Raw genomic sequence first — 10,100 nt, 5'->3', positions numbered from 1 at the left:
GCTCTGTTGCCCTGGCTGGAGTGCAGTGGCACGGTCTCGACTCACTGTAAGCCCCGTCTCCCGGGTTCACGCCATTCTCCTGCCTCAGCCTCCCCAGTAGCTGGGACTACAGGCGCCCGCCACCACGCCCAGCTGATTTTTTGTATTTTTAGTAGAGACGGGGTTTCACTGTGTTAGCCAGGATGGTCTCGATCTCCCGACCCCATGATCCACTTGCCTTGGCCTCCCAAAGTGCTGGGATTATAGGCGTGAGCCACCGCGCCCCTCCTAAAGTTTTCTTTACTTCAACCCCTGCCTCTGTGAGGGAGTGTCCTCAAGTTGCCCCAGAAGTACAGCTCTCTCTCCTTTGCTTTGAAAAGATCCAAATGAGGAATTTCCTTAGCTTTCTCTGGAAGTGCCTTGCATAAACCCAACACATTGAACCTGTGCAATTCTGCGTGAAAACATAAAGGCTTTCTCCCACAATGTTCTGCTACTACCAAAAATGTCACCAGGTGACCCAGTTCCTTCATTCAGATGTTATTTTTAGTGAATGTCAGATACAGGAAGAGTATCATTATGAAGCCGAGAACAAATCCCCTGCGTGTGCCTCCTCTTTTCATCGGCACCACCCGTGGCGGAAAAGACTGACGCTTGGCCAGTCTCACACAAGAAGATGATATCCGACTAGAACCCAAAATACTTGTGCTTCAGCCAAAGGATGACTCTGTCTTTTCTCTTCCAAAGAAAATCAAAACTGTCCCCAAATTAAGTTCCTAAATGCATAACAACTCTGCTAAGTAATGGACTTGAATGTAATTTATCTTTCCCTAGAGACAGAAATACCACTAATAACTATAATTTGGATACAACTGCTTCTCAGATTTACAATCAGTCTAACAGATTGTATTTGTTTCTGTGTCTTCTATGAAAAGTCTAAACTTTGACCTGTGATCCCATAAAGAAAATGCATGAAAATGGAATTTTACCAAATCTCCCGCTGTGTTCTTGTGATAGACAAATCGCTGGTCACTCTTGTCTGCTGTTCTGCTACTGGGGGCTGTGTGTGTGTGTGTGCACGCATATCAAGGCATGTGAGTGTATTTGTGTGGTGCATGTGCCTGTGTGTTTGTGTGTGTGTGTGAGAAAGACTCTGTATATGTAGGATTTGAAGCATCTATGTTAGAAATCTGCCTTCTACTCATCCTAGTGAATTTCCATTTTCTATTCCTTTGCTCTTGCAAGCTAAGAAAGGCAAAAAGAAAGTTTGCTCGGTTGTCAGAAACACAGATTTTTGCCATCTGTTTGCCAGGGTACAAAAAATGAAATTGCTCAAGTTAACACTTAGGATTTGACGAAGGCAATTGGTTTCTTTGGATAAAGTACATGGTTAATTCGATCAGAGCACAGGTTCAATCCTTTATGTGCCACCTAAAGTCAGAGATGAAACCAGCTTAACAGTCAATATTTTTACCACCTGAACTTCAGCTAGCTGTCCTTGAAGTGTTTTTTGTTGGCCACATTTAGGAAGCCACACTGAGTTTGGTTCCATGAAAATTATGAGGAAATCGATCCAAGGTCTGGCCTTGCCAATGTGAAATACTACTGTCTATATGACATATCAATGAAGTGACGTAAGAATGCCAACACCAGTGTTTTTGTAAATATAAGCAACTCCACATCTGTACGCGAATGTCTAATTTTCAGTATGATTATTTTTATACCCAGCAGAGCCTAGTGGTTAAGATCTTGAGCTTCAGAGTCAGATAATTTTTAATTCAGAATCCTTCTTCACTTCCTACTGGCTGTGGTCACCTTGGACAAATTAATGAGCCTCTCTAAGCCTCAACTTTCTATCTGTTAAATAGAGGTTTCATAAGACTCAGTGCATTATTATAAGGATTATATGGAATGATGCATTTAAGGCTCTTGCCATAATACCCCCTCACGATAAGCATTCAATAAATATTGGCGCTGTCCTCCAGTATTATTGGCTTCTGTGGATAGTAATATGCCCACTGCATCAGGTTGTTGTGAGCTTTAAATGAGATAATCCTAGCACAGTGCCTAACTCATAGAAAGAGCTCATTGGATGCTGGCCATGATGGTAGTGATGATGAAGACAGTGACCAGAGAGGCGAAGTAACTATCCCAAATTCACACAGCTGGCTAGTGGATGAGCAGGAAATAGAATCTGAGTATAATGTCGCTTCTGCTATCATATACCTCTGTGTTAATGTTTCAGCTAAGGACTGATAGTGAAAATGATTTTACCTGAACTTAATTTTTTAAACTCGGAACCAGCAGACAACTTATTTTTTGTTATTTTTATTTTTAATTTTTATAGATACATAATAGTTGTACATATTTATGGAATATATGTGATGTTTTGAGAAAAGCATATGATGTATAATGATTAAATCAGGGTAATTGGGATATCCATCATCTCAAGCATTTATCATTTCTTTGTGTTAGGAACATTCCAGTTCTAATGGGAATGTTAGAAATATTCCATTTATTCTAGGTATTTTGAAATACACATAAATTACTGTTATCTATAGTCACCCTATTATGCTACTAGTTATTATTCCCTCTACCTAACTGTGTTTTTGTACCCAGTAACCAACTTATCTTTATCCACCCTCTTCTCCACTTCACTTCCCAGCCTCTGATAGCCACCATTCTATTCACCATCTCCATGAGATCAATTGTTTTTAGCTTTCACATATGATGAAGAACATACAACATTGTCTTTTTGTGCCTGGCTTATTTTATTTAACATCATGTCCTCCAGCCCCATCTATGTGGTTGCAAATGACAAGACTTCTTTCTTTTTGGGGTGGAATAATATTCCATCATGTGTATATACCACATTTTCTTTATTCATTCATCTGTTAATGGACGTTTAGGTTCTTGGCTATTGTGAATAGTGCTGCAGTAAACATGGGAATGCAGATATCTCTTCAGTAGACTGATTTTCTTTCTTTGGGATGTGTACCTAGCATTGGGATTGCTAGATCATATAGTAGCTCTATTTTTAGTTTTTTGAGGGACCTTCGTGCTGTTTTCCGTAGTGGCTGTACTAATTTACATTCCCATCAACATCATACCAAAAATGTTTTCCTTCGCATCCTCGACAGCATTTTTTATTTTCTGTCTTTTTGATAATAGTCATTTTAATTGGAGTGAGATGATATCACGTTGTAGTTTTGATTTGCATTTCCCAGATGATTCGTGATGTTGAGCATTTTTTCGTATGCCTGTTGACCATTTGTATGTCCTCTTTTGAGAAATGAGACAACTTCTTAATATTTGAAGTGATTGTTTCTCTTTGGGGAATCCAGGTTTTTCTAGAACCACATTTCCAATGATAGACTGTTTCTTGTACTTTCCTTCACACCATGAATTAACCACCTTTTCAATTTTCAAGAAAGTTTATCGTTTCTAGAAAGTTATTGAGTAGCAGAGCAGTAGAGAACAACAGAGCCACATTAAGATGAGGTTCAAAATGACAAATTTGTCTCTGTCATAGAACTCACAAGTAGCAGAAATTGTAAAGTATGCCACCGTTAAATCCTCAAATGCCAGAGGTCTCCTCTCCCCGTTTATTTTCCATAATGTTGTCCTAAGAAAAATCTTTGGAGAATTTGGAGAAAAGCCTGAAATAATTTTTAAGAACATTAACTTGAAACTGTCTCTTGGTATTCAAGTTTCCCATAAGTTCAAATTTAATCAAATTCATTTTTAAAGGTTTCAATAAAGAGATATGATAAAGGACACCTATTATCATAGTCAGTGGTGGAGAAAGAGTTACTGTTTTAATCACAGTAATTCATGATAGTGGTTGAGGTGATTGGAGATGGAAAAGCATGTTTCCTCAGTGATCTGAAAGATTTTTTTTATTAAACAAAACTCATTTGAAGTTTTAGATACTGTCGTAACTTCTTATCATATTTGTTTACACCAATTAATTATTACTTTGGATTCAAGATAAGCCCTTTTCAAAAGCCGTTCTAACCTATATTAAACTGGGTCTTACAAAAGACAATAATAGATTTCATAAGTGACAATCCTGGGCCTAAATGTCTCAGGGATTTTGGGAATAATTACCCAGATTTCTCACCTTGTTGTTTTTCTCTTCCTAGTGCAACCTTTCGTTTTTCATAATAGTGAAAATTGTTGAAGACATTATAAACAATGGGAGAGGAGGATAATGACAAGGATTGAAAGAAAAAAAACAAGTTTCTCTCTTTTTTTTTCTTTTTTTGAATTTTAAGTTCCAGGATACATGTGCAGGATGTGCAGGTTTATTACATAGGTAAACGTGTGCCATGGTGATTTGCTGCACAGATCAACCTGTCACCTAGTATTAAGCCCAGCATGCATTAGCTTAGCTATTTTTCCTGATGCTCTCCCTCCCTCTGACCACCCCTCAAAGAAAAAACAAGTCTTGAGCAATATCAGACACCAATGAAGTAGGTCGTTCCTTACCATGATTAAATGCCAGTGGGATCAAATGAAACCCATCCCTCACGTGCAGGGTGTAATCCATGCTAACCAGAACGTTCCTGGAATTGGGGCAGAAGGGATAGGAGGAGGTGGTATCTCTGGCTCTTGGTTCCTGCTTCAAGCAAAATAGTTTATGGATCATCTAACCATCATGTGTACAGCCCTTTCTCATTGGGTATTTCCCACACGTGAAACTCACCACCTTTCACTGCTTGCCACGAAGCAAATAAAGCAATGGAAAGCCCTCACTTGAGTCCTTTGTGTGTATGGCAGACTTTATATAAATATGGGAAAATGGAGGTATTTTATGCCCCCTGAAACATAAACAACTTAAAACTGATTTCAGTACGTACCTGAGTTTAAATATCCATTCCTGCCTCCTTAAGTGTTGTTTAGCCTTCTCACTCTTCCTTTTATCTTCTCTCGTAAGGACCAGTTCCTTCCATTTTCTTTTTTCCTTTTTTTTTTTTTTTTGAGATGGAGTCTCACTCTGTCGCCCAGACTGCAGTGCAGTGGCATGATCTCGACTCACTGCAACCTCCTCCTCCCGGGTTCAAGCAATTCTCCTGCCTCAGCCTCCCAAGTACCTGGGACTACAGGCACCCACTATCACACCCGGCTAATTTTTGTATTTTTATCAGAGATGGGGTTTCACCGTGTTGGCCAGGCTGATCTTGAACTCCTGACCTCAAGTGATCCACCTGCCTTGGCCTCCCAAAATGCTGAGATTACAGCCATGAGCCACCGCATCCAGCCCCTTCCATTTTCTTATGCATAACCATTTAGCTTTTCCTTTGTTCTGCTGTCTCCTTCCAGATGCTGTATTTGTTCTATCCAAATGGCCCATTGATATGTTTTTTATGCATTCATTTCTTTCAACAAGTATTTATTGAGCACCTACTATGCGCCAGTGCTGAGCTAGGCACTGGGTATTCAAAGAGGTCCCTACCTTTATGGAACTTAGCAGTTAGTTCTCTTCACCAAAGGAGTTCTAGTAGCAAGAGTTATTACAGTAATTCTTCTTAAACCTCGCTACATTATAAATTGGCATCTCAACTTCCTAATTCATCATGGCATTCAACATTCTGTTATTGTTGCAATTTTTAAATGTGTTAAGCCCTCATGGGAATATGGCAGTGGGCTATTCATGTCCCAAGTAAGTTTCTTTACTTTAAAACCAACAATCGGAGAACCAGATCTATAACAGATATTTAAGATGGGTTTAGACCCAGAGATTATTGCAAACCCTCCTTGAAGATCTGGTCGCAGGCATAGCTGACCTCAAGGCCACCATGATGAAGGAGAAGGTAAAAGAGCCCAGTCATCACTGCTTAGCCTCCTTCTTTGGAAAAAAAAATATAAAGGAAGTACCCACCATGTTCCTAGGAGTATAGGTCAGAATAAACAGTGCATTGTGGAGGCATGAAAACAGCATTCTTTAAACATGTTTAGGCATTAAACTAGAGATTCCCGAGACACACAAGAGTGGAACAAGTGTGAGGGCCAGAAGTTTGAATTAGCTCAATGGGAGCCCTTTCTCCTCTTTTACAAGTACCATGCAGGTGCAACCGAAAGGGATTCAATTGGGGACAGCTAGCGACATGCAAAATTAGAGTCTAAGCCAGGAGACTCTGGTACTTGGGACTGGAAAAGAAGGTCAGCAGTCAATGGGCAGATTGTGCTGGCTTCTTATCAGGGCTCACAAGCTAAATAGTGCAGGACTTGTCCAATATGCAGATGGGGTAAGAGCAGATTCTTGTTTTCTACTAATGGCCTCATAACTACTGTCAAGTGAGAAGCAATAGCAACAGACAGACAGTGGGGATCTATTTACAGCAGGAAGAGTGGAATGGCTCATTTTGGCCCAATGTCATGCGACTAGCTCTTCAGCCGCATGCGTGGGTCAGGCCTGTCCACCAGAAGCCCAGCTGCTGAGCAGCCGTAGAACACTTACATGGCAGGTAGTCTTTGTTACATGGAGCAGGATATACTTCTCAGGTGTTTCTGCTCAAGTACCCTACCTGCAGGAGCAAGGAAATGTAACTCACTGGAAGCCTGGCACTTAGCAGAAGAGTTATTTCAGTGGGAAAATCTGGGTGTGCTCTCCCCCTCCACCATTTTTTTTTTTTTTTTTTTTTTTGAGACAGAGTCTTGCCCTGTCACCCAGGCTGGAGTACAGTGGCATGATCTCAGCTCACTGCAACCTCCGCCTCCCAGGTTCAAGCAATTCTCCTGTCTCAGCTTCCCGAGTAGCTGGGACTACAGGTGTGCACCACCATGCCCAGATAATTTTTACATTTTTAGTAGAGACGGAGTTTCACCATATTGGTCAGGTTGGTCTGGAACTCCTGACCTTAGGTGATCCACCTGCCTCAGCCTCCCAAAGTGCTGGGATTACAGGCATGAGGCACCATGCCTGGCCCACTCTCCCCTTGTGTGTTAAAAATACATTAGCATGCTATACTTTACTCCATAATATATTGTTTTTAAATATAAAATTATTTAAATCAGCAGTTAAGTCACTTTATATGTCTCAATGCCCAAATCTTTGAGGAAAAAGTTGTATTGCAGGAAAATGGGCGTATTTATCCCTTGGCTACCAGTACCTGACGCATGACTGTTTATTGTCAAGGGGGCAGTGCTGTGCTTTGGTTTGAGAAACAGAGCATCATGGAAATGAGTAGTGATTCCAACAGAAACGTGGTCTTGTGTCTGTGGGGAGAAGGATGCAGTCATCTAATGAGTCATCACTTTCTTGCTGCCACCACCACTGCTCCTCCTTTCCATCCTGTGCGCTCATATTCATGTCATTTGAATGGCAGCACCTGCCGATTCTCAGTCATTTAGGTACGATAAACAACCACGTGTCTACCCCCTTAATAGGTTGAAAAGCTGCGCATTATTGAAACCCACTTGTCTCAGTTTTTCACAGACAGAATCGACACAGCCTCTGTCCTCTCTGGATAGAACTATGCAGAATGTTCTGAGACAGAGAAGATCAAAAGCATTTGGTCGCCAACTTCTTCCTTTTTCATTTTGGAGTGGAAATAATGAGCATAAAAGAAGACAGGGAGTTTCCATCTTTCCTTAAATAGGATAAAAACTGAGAAAAAAAGTGAAGTAATTCAAGCAAGAAGCTAATCCCTTCTCAACTTCATAATATGACCACCTTGGTTCAGGAAATCCATGTGAGATAGACCTGGAAGACTCCACTTGTTTCTAAAAAGCCATGTCTTCAAAGTAAAACAGAATCTAGAGACATATATCAGGTGAAATTCTAGTCTGTTTCCTAAATTAACCTAGATGACTCAGACACAGGTGAGATTTTGCCTAAATGGCCCAGATTACCCAATTTCCCATGTCAACTGAGATGACCAAAGACAGCTTGCCCCAAATAAACAATGTGAATGCAACTGTTTGAAACATACCATGGCCAGAAGAATAATTGGCCAGTTCCTTGAAAAACTTAATTATGAATGTGCTTCCCATTCCATTACTTTTCTCCTCTCTAGTTGGAAATGTCACTTGAACCACCTGGCAAATTCTAGGAGGCATTCCACCACAAGGCTGAGGATACATTTTCCTGTGGGGATGTCCCAGGAAAGGGAGGACGCTTGAGAGGAAATCATGACACCCACCAAAGCTGAAGACAAATGGCTGTGATTTAACCTAGAGGTTTGCCTACAGGCTGATTCCTGGAAGACTTGCTCTTTTAAACCAAGCAAGAGACATCATGGCTCAGAAGGGGATTGCCTCAGTCTGAAATGCTCACCAGCAGGGGTAAGGGCTAGCAGGTGAAAACACTGTCAGGCACGCTGGCTTGCCAAAATCCATAGAAAATGAAAACTCAGCAATCAAACTTGAAATCACTTCTGAAATTCCAGCCTTAAAATCAAGAAGAGAGTTCACATGCCATGTTTTGGAAGTTGTCAATTGGACACTATATTATCAGGAATTTGAAGCATAAAGGAGGCTTCCAGCCCATGCAGCCTGTTCAGGACTAAGTGGGCAGAGCTAACACTTCACTGGGTAAGTAGATCCTGCTCACCCAAAAGGTAGCTGGGCAGCTATCAACTTTCCTTTTTTTTTTTTTTCTTTAATCTTTTTCCTTTTGCAAGGCTAAGCCTCAAAGGGTAAATCTCAGAGAGGATTGCCAAGGTACCAAAGCTGATTCTATCAACCTAACTTGACATCGCACCCAGGGAAAGCCCATAATGAAAACCTAGGGCCACAGATCAAGATTGTGAGGGGTGCATTCTGAGAGCAGAACTACTCTGAGTGTGTATATAAATGGTGTGCCAGTCTAACCAGCCAGTGAGGAGAAACTAGTCATGGAGTCTTAGAAACCATTGACTGCCTGGACCGAGGAGAGAGACCTGGATGCCTGCTCCCACTTCTTCCATAGCTCCCGTTTATATCCTCTTTACTTGGGGCTTGGGCAGTATTACTGATGGAAAAGCCCACATTTATGCCCTCCCACCTTTCTTTCCCCATGTCCAGCAGCCTGGGCACCTGGGAGCACCTCCTCCCTCCGCCCACCCCCTTCCAGAGGGAGTGATCTAATCAGCAAATTCCCACTGGCTTGTTAATGATTCACTGTGTGGTTTGTTCCAGAAGATGGAAGGCAAAGAATCTCTAATGACGGCATTTCACAGGTGCTGCTGAGCCTGTGAAGCAGTATTGGTTGGGGATAGGGCCTTTTCATCTCCCTGCAGTCTCTACCACCTTATCTGACTAGGAGAGGATCTGCTCACACTCCCACACTCAGCTTCACACTTTCTGTTCTGACGTGGGTTTGGGCATCTGCTTCTCTGACCCAGAGGAAGCCAGTCTTGCCTGGTGGGTTTCTGTCTAGTATGAGGGAGGAGGAATGGAGTGCCTTTTCTGTAGGCACCTGCACATCTTGGGAGCTTAGAGAGTCTGTGCAAAGGTAAACAGTTACATAAGGAAAGAAAGACTTACTTCAGTCCTGGGTCTTGTGTGGGGCCTGCGGTAGCACGTGGAATATTAAAAAATAATGTGGGGATTACCGCCATCTCTTCCCTATTTGTTCTTCTGAGTCATGCTCTAGTTTAAGCAGCAAGAAAGACGATGACCTTTCTCTTCAGTTTACCTTAAAGAGCAGCTGGTGCTTAATGGAAAATTTTGAGAAAGTTGTCGTTATGAACCAATTCAATGGCTGCAGCATTTCCTGCAAAGGCTGTTTGCTGGAGAAAGAGGATTTCAGGGTGAGAAAGCTGGCATGACAGGAGGATGAGTCGCGAGGTGGAGGGAAGAGTTAGAATGGCCAAGAGAGCGGGAACAAGCTGCCTGTTGTGGCTGTGGCTCTCAGATTTTCCTTGAGATTTTTTTCTGGACTTTTAACTTGAAGACATGCCTGTTTTGAAAGAGAATTTTTCTCTCTTAAGGATATTTTGGGCTGTAGGCAGGGCAAGAAAGTTCAAGCCCAGACACTGGGGGTTTCTCCTGGCTGTGCTGATAACCTGCTAGGGAAAGGAATAGTTCTATTTTCTTCCCTCATGTGGAGGTGATAATTCCTGCCTGGATCAGTCTTATGAAAATGTTTGGAAGATTATGTGGTTAATGTTTGGGTGATCATCTATACCAAATGC

The sequence above is a fragment of the Symphalangus syndactylus genome, chromosome 9 (genome assembly GCF_028878055.3).
Source record: "Symphalangus syndactylus isolate Jambi chromosome 9, NHGRI_mSymSyn1-v2.1_pri, whole genome shotgun sequence".
NCBI classification, from domain to species: Eukaryota; Metazoa; Chordata; class Mammalia; order Primates; family Hylobatidae; genus Symphalangus; species Symphalangus syndactylus.
The sequence above is the reverse complement of the archived record's forward strand: the minus strand, read 5'-3'. Positions refer to the sequence as shown.